This window comes from Amblyomma mixtum, chromosome 6, assembly GCF_055824585.1.
Source record: "Amblyomma mixtum isolate Tamu chromosome 6, ASM5582458v1, whole genome shotgun sequence".
NCBI classification, from domain to species: Eukaryota; Metazoa; Arthropoda; class Arachnida; order Ixodida; family Ixodidae; genus Amblyomma; species Amblyomma mixtum.
In genome coordinates this window covers 33906970-33916654 of record NC_143017.1, presented here as the reverse complement: position 1 = coordinate 33916654, position 9685 = coordinate 33906970, and the positions used below count along the sequence as shown (strand labels likewise).

General features: G+C 50.2%; 1 pseudogene; it reads right to left on the bottom strand.

Moving 5' to 3' along the window:
- Positions 1–4425: 4425 nt before the first annotated feature.
- Positions 4426–9260, bottom strand: LOC149338757 (uncharacterized; annotated as a pseudogene).
- Positions 9261–9685: the final 425 nt, after the last annotated feature.

Genomic DNA, 9685 nt, shown 5'->3' with positions numbered 1-9685 from the left:
TCTACGGCGCCGGGGCCGGATGGCATAACGTACAAGGCACTACTCAATCTGGACGATGTATCCCTCCAGGAACTCACGGAGCTCTTTAATAACCACTGGCAAGCTGGGACGCTCCCATCAGCCTGGACCCATGCCAGCATCCGATTTATACCCAAACCGGGCAAAGCCCTCACTCTTCAAAATTTGCGCCCCATCTCCTTAACGAGCTGTCGGCAAGCTCTTCGAGCACGTCATTCTCAATCGCCTGCAACCATTCCTAGAAACAACAGGCTTTCTCTCAAACGTTCAATTCGGCTTCCGCCCAAACATCTCGGCGCAAGACGTACTTCTCGCGCTTAAAGAGTCCCTCTTTTGCACTAAGCGTCGTACAGCCTCTACGCGAGCCATACTGGCCCTGGATATCCATAAGGCTTTCGACACAATAAGCCATGACCATATCCTCGCGACATTAGCCACCACGGGGTGTGGTACCCGCATATGGCAATATATTCGGGCCTTCCTTCAAGGGCGCACGGCAGACCTCCACCTTGGGGATATTGCCTCCCAGCCTTTCCCCCTGCCTAACCGGGGAACCCCACAAGGGGCGGTTCTATCACCTTTACTCTTTAACATTGCCCTAGCGCCACTGGCAAAGGCCCTTGCTGCTGTCCCAGGGCTCCACACAGCCATATACGCAGATGATATAACCCTCTGGACAACGGGAGGATCCCTTGGAACAGCCCAGGATATCCTGCAATCTGCCATAGACATCACCACCACTCATTTAGCAAACACAGGCCTCCGTTGCTCTCCAAATAAATCGGAACTCCTGCAGCTGAAACCCCTCCCCAGTGACCCCCCGATTGAACTGCACATGTACGGGAATCCAGTGCCCATTGTGCCTCAGGTGAAGATTCTCGGCCTTCTAATTAACAACACACTCGATGCAACCGCCACCCTTCAGCTCTTGCACAGACAGACCAAACAGATCGCTGCACTTATCAGGCGGGTGGCAGCACGCAATCATGGGCTGTCTGAACGCGAGACCCTCAATATGACAAATGCACTAATCATTAGCCGCATTACATATCACCTTCCATACCACATACTCAGCGGCAAAGACAACAGGCAGACATCCTAATACGCACGGCTGTCACCTCTGCCTTACGTCTTCCACGGACGGTTAGCACGAAACGTCTCCTGGCCACTGGTACCCACAATACAGTGATGGAATTAATAGAGGCTCAGCGCACCAACCAATTAGTCCGCCTGAGTCGCACGGAAACAGTACAATGCCTACTGCGACAGCTACGTCTCAATCCACCAATTCCCACCCCAACAAGTCCTACACCTTACATGATTTCTCTGCGCACGCAGGATCGCATATATCAGAAGCCCCTACCGCGCAATATGAGTGCTAGTCTCCATCACGGTAGGCGGCAGGCACGAGCGAGCTATTACACGAAAACATACAGCAACCGCTCCGATATCCTTTATGTCGACGCGGCACAAAATGCTAAACCAGGATATTTCACGGCAGTCGCAGCCTATGAAGACGGCACAGTGGGGGCCGCTGCCACTATTCGAACTAATTCGCCTGCAGAGGCTGAAGGAGCCGCCATCGCACTTGCTCTGGCCCACTCCATCATTGACAAAAACATAACAGAAATTTGCACAGATTCACAGGCCGCGTACCGCCACTACCTACAGGGCGTGGCGACTCCGGCAACACACCGTATTCTTACCACGGCCACCTCTCTCGACCGAACGGTTACTCTGTCGTGGGTTCCTGGGCATGCCTCGATCCCCGGTAATGAGCGCGTTCATGCGCTGGCCCGAGAACTCTCCTCCCGGACCCCGGAGGATCAGGCACCCAACCCTGCGCAAGAAGCCCCTTCGGTCCTCTCTACATATCACCAAATTACCACATTTTACAAATTCAGCCGCATGACACTGCCACCACCCCACAGTACCTTGTCGCCCTTATCCAGCGCCACATGGCGGCAATTACAGACAGGCTGCTTTATTTCACCCCACCGCCTCTCATGCTTTCATCCCACCTTTCCTCCTGATTGTAACACCTGTGGCGTGCCCAAATCCACACTTTTCCATTACCTTTGGGAATGTCCTTCCCCAAAGGCAGTATCCCCCATCCCCAATCCCACTCATTCTTCCTGGGAGGCTGCTTTACGGACCGCTCAGCCCGCCGGCCAGAAATGGCTAGTGGATCGGGCTTTACGTGAAGCACTAGCCCGTGGACTCCTGGACCAGTAGGGGACCACCCTGGAAGATTTTTTTTTGTGTGTAATAAAGTTGTTTCCATCCATCCTATGTACATGTGGGAGCGGTGGTGGCTCGGCTCGAGTCAGTCGGTAGGCCCATGCGCTTTCCTTTTCATCCTTCTCTCAGTCTGAACAACAACAGTTAATTAGTGTTTAGTCAGTAATGAGTAATTAGTCATTAATTAGCAATTTGGCATTACTTAGTAATTAGTCATTAATTATGAGTGACGGCACAAGTGCAACCGTTCGGGTCTAAAAGGTATCGGAAAAGGTGCAGGTACGGGTTAGCCTGACCTGGCCGCGCATGTTGTCCAAAACTGGACCCCATTGCTGGGTAGTCAATGCGATACAGTGCACCTCAATCTATTTATCTATCGGAGCTATTCGACGCTTAAACGTTCTATTGTGGCGCTGTGTTTTGCAGCGGTTATGTATTCTTTCGCGGGACTGCCATAGGTGGAGGAGACGGCTGTTTGTACTGGATTGATCAGCCGTAGCGGGTGATTCGTTAGTAGTAGCAGAAACATCTGCCTGGAGGTTGGAAATTCACTCGTCCAGGTTATTAATCCGGGTAGGGGCGCTCTGAGCACGTAGCGAACGAAACTTGTCCCAATCCGTAATTACGGTCGGGCGACCTTTCCGATGAAACGGGCACATGCTAGGGTGGTCGCGAGAAGATAGTGGTCGCTGCGGAGGGTATCGCCACTGTTGAGCCACCGATCGATCCGCAAGTTTTTGAAGAATGTTAGATCACGTAAAGTGTCACCAGATGAGCTGTTTCCTACCCGGGTGGGAGTGTGAGGGTCAGTAACAAGGGTGAAGCCCAGTACCTGTGCTCGTAACCACAGATTTTTAGCCTTTCGGTTGGCGGTGCGGTAACAACAAGTGGGGTGGTGGGCATTGAAATCTCCTACAATGATGAGACCTGAATGGTTTGCGAGCGTGCTAAATTGGTTTTTGAGGAAAGCAAATGGAGCAGTATCTGTCTCACATATCTCGGCGGACACCTGAACCACGCCGTAAGGAAAAGGAGGAAGGTAGGAGTGAAAGAAGAAAGAGAAAAAGAGGTGCCGTAGGTCTCCGGAATAATTTTGACCACCTGGGGATCTTTAACGTGCATTGACTTCGCCCAGCACACGGGCGCCTCTTGCGTTTCGCCTCCATCGAAACGCGGCCACCGCGGTCGGGTTGGAACCCGGGTACTCCGGCTCGGTAGATGAGTGCCTTACCACTGAGCCGCCGCGGCGGGTCGATCGTATGGTTTAACTCGCGTTGTGTGGAGGGCGGCCGTTGCGTCCCCCCTAGCTTCAAGGCGTGTGACGCATGTTTGGATTTCCCACCGCGGTGGCTCAGTGGTAACGGCGCTCGGCTGCTGACCAGAAAGACGCGGGTTCGATCCCGGCTGCGGCCGCTGAATTTCGATGACGGCGAAATTCTAGAGGCCCGTGTACTGTGCGATGTCAGTGCACGTTAAAGAACCCCAGATGGTCGAAATTTCCGGAGCCCTTCACTACGGCGTCTCTCATAGCCTGAGTTGCTTTGGGACGTTAACCCCAGATAAACCAAACCAAACCAATCCAAACCAAGCATGATTGAATTTGTTGCACGAGGGTGTTAAGTTTTTTGCTTTTCTGCTGCATTTGTTGCTGGAACTGGAGAATTTGCTGTTGGATTTGTCAGGAGAACTCAACAAATTTCGCCTCGAGCTTAGCACCAATTTTTCGCCTCTAATTTTTCCTCTGGGCGAGCCTCAAATTCCTCGAGGTCGGCAAAATTAACGTAGCGTTCTGAGCGGGAGGTAGCTTTCCGCTTAGAGGGAGGACTGGAGGATGTATCTTTGGGTTGCTGGGGAGTAGATGGGGGCGCCTGAGGCTAGATGGTGGGAACAGGTTAAAGTAGTAGAGTGGGATCTGTTTGAGGTGATAAAGGTTGAAGTAATAGAGTGGGATTTGTTTGAGGTGATAAACTTCATTAAACCTTCCTGCTGGGCGAGTTGGTAGTTCATCTTGATGTAGAAGTTCTTATAGCGCAAACAAAGACACGGAAAAGAGAGACAACTCCAAGTCGTCTCCTCGGAAGGACCGATGTGCTGGTGGTGACAGCTTTTTAATAAACTAAAGGAGAGTTTGTCGGCCAAAAATGGTCCTTTACATAGGTGGAGTCCTTAGTCCGGGACCCCGCTGGACGAGGCCGCTACTCGCGGCCGTTGTACTAGAGCCCTTTGAGACTCCAGCCCCGAGCAGTTGAGAAGGGCTGCCTCCGATGATTCTCGGGAAGGGGAAGGATTGGGGGGAAGGGAAGGATTCTTCTGATTGTCCCAAACCATGTGGAATTATCGGATACTTCCCCACAGTGAGGGCAGCGCCCATCAATTTTGGGGTCGACATGTTTCGCTATTGCAGGACACAACAGTGTTGGTCAAATGTTTAGGGGAATCCCCCAAGGTGGAGTAAATTTGTAATAAGGGAGTAATCACTCATTGGCATCCACCCAAGCGCAGCCATACGGCTACAAAGGAAACCTAAACAGCTTTCTCAGAAACTTCATAGTCAAAGAAAAATTCGTCCTGGTCTGGGGTTCGAACCGGAGACCACCGCTTCACCGGAGCAGTCGCTCTACAAACTGAGCTAACCGGGACGGCAAGCTTATGGAAGGCCGAGAGCGAACTGATCAATAACTCGAAGTGGGAACAGTGTAGGTCAAAAGTTTAGGGGAAGCTTTCCTTTGTAACCGTATGGCTGCGCTTGGGTGGATGCCAATGAGTAATTACTCCCTTATACAAGCACACAACTTCAGGGACCCAACAAAATTTGTTTAAGGGTCCCGACCACTATAAGCTATTACATATGTAGAAGACAGCAACAAATAACGCAATTATATAGCAATAAGCATGTTACAGCAGTAGGCACTGGATACTAGTGAAAACGTCAAATAAACATGTTATAATTAGAAACAAAACACAAACCAAAGCACTAAAGAATGTAGACTAGGTTGAATTTAGTAGAAAATGTTTTAACTGTTTGTGAAAGGCATGAAGTGTAGGTGAAAGTTGAACATTATAAGCAAGACTATTCCACAAATAAGGACCCGTAAATTGCAACGTTTGTCAACCATAATTTGTGTGTATTGCAGGAAGCATGAGCCGATATCTTGTAGTAGACGTGTTGGTGCATAGTGAGTGATGAAGACATACTGTAGTTAAATTGAGCATGTTGTGAATTATCCGATAAATTAAAGAAGCGGTATTATAAGTTACTAGGTCGTGTACATTTAGGATACCAAGAACGGCAAATAATTCATCCGGATGAGTATGCTGAATGTTTTGCGCGACAATTCGAGGAACTCTTTTTTTGAAAAGCATATAATGGGGCGATGTGAGATGAATATGTGCATCCCCAAACAGATATACAGTAATTATTATGTGAATGGATAAAGGCGTAATAAAGGTTAACAAGCACATCAACGGGGAAAAAATCTCGCCATTTGGAAGGTGCATGCAGGCCGTATGAGGCTTTTTTTAATCACTGAACGGACGTGTAAATCAAACTTGAGATAATTATCTATCACAACACCCAAACATTTTGTGTTGGTAGCATGCTGAATAGGCCGGTTATTGTAAATTACATCTGTATGCTGAGAAACAATTCTTCTGCTAGAGTGAAAAAGGATAAAAACGGTTTTAATAGGATTAAGGTTGATTGCATTCGCCATGCACCATTTATGTACATTTTGTAATTCTTTATTTACTTTTCTAATCAGGGCACTTTAATCGCGATCTGCTAATACTAAAGTCGTATCATCGGCATATAATACAGTTTGGGCATAAGTTAATTGGGAAGGCAAGTCATTGATATAAAGCAAAAAAAAACAAAGGCCCCAACACGGAGCCTTGGGGAACTCTGACATTAATCACCTTTGCACTCGACTGTGAATTTCCGAAGAAAACAACTTGATGACGGTCCTTTAGGTAATTTTCAATATGTGTGAGGGGTGTGTCGTTGACGCCGTAACCAATAACTTTTCTTTAAGAATACTGTGGATTAGGGAATCAAAGGCTTTGGCGAAGTCGATAAATATGCCTGCTGCTAGGGAACCCGAATCAATAAACTTCCTAACTTTGTCAACAAAGGTTGAAACTGCAGTTGTGGAATATCCTTTTCTGAACCCAAATTGGTAGGGTGACAGAATAGTGTGTTTTTCTAGGTAGCTGTTAAGTCTTGCTGCTAACAGTTTTTCAGCGACCTTGCTGAAAAACGGTAATATTGATATCGGCCTGTAATTCTGGATGTTATCTTTTTCTTTTGACTTGTATAATGGAAGAACTTTTGCTACTTTCATTTTTGCCGGAAAAACGCCTGTCGAGAAAATTAAATACACAATAGTGTGCTGGTCTGCAGGCGCCTCAGAGGTCGCTCATTGGCTTTACTCAGGCCCTTAGCAGGGACCGGGAAAAGCCGATGGCGTTCGCAAAAGTCGTCCAGAATTTCCCTGAACCGCAGAAGCGGTTGCACGATCTCTGAGCCGGAAGCGCCTGGATGAGGTGCCCGGTAGGTAAGCGCTCGGGCAGCCGCGTCCGCAGCCTAATTACCTCCAAGGCCCTGATGGCCCAGAGTCCAAACTATGTGTTTGGGCGAAGGGTCCGATTCCCTCACTGCGCGCTTTAATATACAGTAGGCTAAAGGTGAAACCTCGCCAGCCAGGTAGTGTTGACAGGCTCGACTCGAATCTGTCACGATTACCTTCGAATTCAAGTCCGAGGTGGCAAGCGCAATGACAACTTCCTCGGCCTGCGCTGAATTTAGAGCTCGAAAGGAGAGGCCGTTAACGCATTCGTCCTGGTGAACTACTGCGGCCGTGTAGAATCCAGTGGACGACGGCGCTGCCACGTCAACGTAGTATACACACACATCCGTCCCCGGTAACGAGGCGGCCCACATGTTAGCCCGAGATCTCTACTTCCGGGTAACTGTAGAGCCACCCGACCCCCAGGGGATGGACGAACGTTTGCAAACGTACGCGGAAATCGCCGTGCACTACAGGTTAGGCAGGCGTCTAATGCCACCACCAGATCCAAACTTAACCAATACAGAGGCCATGGCCTAGCGACGACTACAGGCCGGAAATTTCGTTAACCCTGTCTGGTTATTTCAAACCAAGTCAGACGATAAAAAAGGTGACGAATGTAAGACCTGCGGAGCGAGGGGAACCCTCGATCATATAATTTGGCAACGCCCTGGATCCCGGGGTGCTGAGGACAATATTAAGAGTAGAGAAGCCTGGGAGGCCCTTCCGCGAAGCGTGGTCCCCGCCGACAAGAAACGAGCTGTCCGCCTGGCGGCTGAAGCCGCGAAGAGACAATGTATCTTCGCCAGTCTTTAGTCGCGGAGGTCCCGTCCCCCGTCCCCTAGGCCTGCGTGCCAGGGACGGGGATTAGGGGGCCTCCTACATCGGTGGAAATAAAAGTTGTTATCAATCAATCAATCAATCAATCAATCAATCAATCAATCAATGAATCAATCACCCTTTTTGAATCCGTGTTGCTGTTCGAGGGCCCGAGCATGCGCCTCTAGTCTGCTTTCGTGTGTATGTGTGTCCATGTTGCGCGGGAGTGGAGGGACCCAGAGGTTGTGACGCCATAACTCCGGAATCCGACACGTCTCCCCTGCAGTGCACTTGTGTTGGCTGTGCAAGCGGTCTAGCAGGCGGCGCTCGGAGGCCGTCTGCGAGAGTTGCGTATATTGGTTCACGAGGTGGGCCTCCCGTAACTCCTGGTAGGAGTTGATCACTTCTAACGCCGACAACTTAGCATTGGAAGTGGCCACTGGCAGGCCCAGTGCTCGCTTTGTAGCCTTTCTAAAGATGGTGTCGATTCTTATTTCTTGTTGTTTCGTAGTGCGAAGATAGAGAACGGAGTAGAGGATCCTACTGGTCACGAAGGTATGGGCGAGCCGAAGCGCGTCCCTGCCTCGCAACCCGCCGCTCTTGTTAGAAACGCGATGGATCATGCGTCCGACCTGATTGCCTACGTGCTTGAGTTTGGCAATAGTGGATTCCGGGTTGAGCCTGTTATGGATGAACAGGCCTAGTATGCGGAGCTCCTCGACCTCTCTGATAGGACCTTCCGTCAGAGAGATTTGCAAACTCGTGTTGTCTTTAGGATTGGATCTGATGTGCAGAAGATCCGATTTTGCGGGAGCACATTGAAGACCACAGCCGTTAGCGTAGCTATTGATAATGGTGGCGGCCCACAGAAGGCGGTCCTCCTTTCCCCAAGGCTTCCTTCGGTAGTCCAAATTGTTATGTCATCCGCGTAGAGTGCGTGATGGACGCCTTCCACCTGGGCCTGTTGGTGTGGAAGCTGCATCATGGCAATTTTGAAAAGAAGCGGTGTCAAGACTGCCCCTTGTGGTGTACCCCGTGTACCCATTGTGTGTGGTCCGTATTCGTCGTCCTCAATCTTGAGGAAGGCCTGACGCTTCGAGAGAATGTCTCGTACATACGTGAATGCCTTGTGCCCACAATCGGTGGTACTCAAGTTAGCCAAGATGCTGCCATGACAAACGTTGTCAAAGACCCCCTTAAGATCGAGGGCAAGGATGACCTTGTAGTTGTGGCGCATGGCAGTGGGTCGTATTATGTAGCGCTGTAGCTGGAGGAGGACGTCCTGCGCAGACATATGCGGTCGGAACCCGAACATAGTGTTTGCAAAGAGGCCTTTGGTCTCTATGTGTGTGTGGAGAGAGCGCGATCCCTAACCATCACCTCCATAAGCTTGCCCACACAAGAGGTTAGCGATATGGGCCTCAGGTTGTCGGTATTCACTGTCTTGCCTGGCTTAGGGATTAAAGTGACCAGTGAGGTCTTCTAGTCGGGAGGGAGTGGACGGCAGTCCCAAATCAGGTTAATGTACACTAGTAGGTGGAGGTAGGCCGAAGCGGGGAGCTTCGCCAACAGATTAACTGTTATGCGATCCCGACCCGGGGCCGTACCTCGCCGCATTTTAGCTAAAGCCGCCTTAACGTCGTGTAAATGGTGTGGGAAGGACCAAGAGAGATTCCGGCTGGAGCGCCAGTGTGTCGAGAATCGGGCCAAACTGGCCGATGCGCTCCGCGACAAATATTTGAGCATACACCGGGATCCCCGTGGTCAGGCGTACTCGTATGCAGGTTCCGAGAACGCGGATTTGGATCAACCGTTCCAGCTCCATGAACTAAAAGCGGCCCTGGCTAAAATGAAGCGAGGTACAGCACCGGGCCGGGACAAGGTGACGGTAAAGCTTATTGCCAACCTCCCAGATCCCGCCTACGAAACTCTCCTCGATTACTTCAACACTATCTGGATTGGAGGCACACCACTCCCCATAGATTGGAAAACGGCACTAGTAACTTTTATTCCCAAGCCAGGTAAAGCCATTAACACCGACA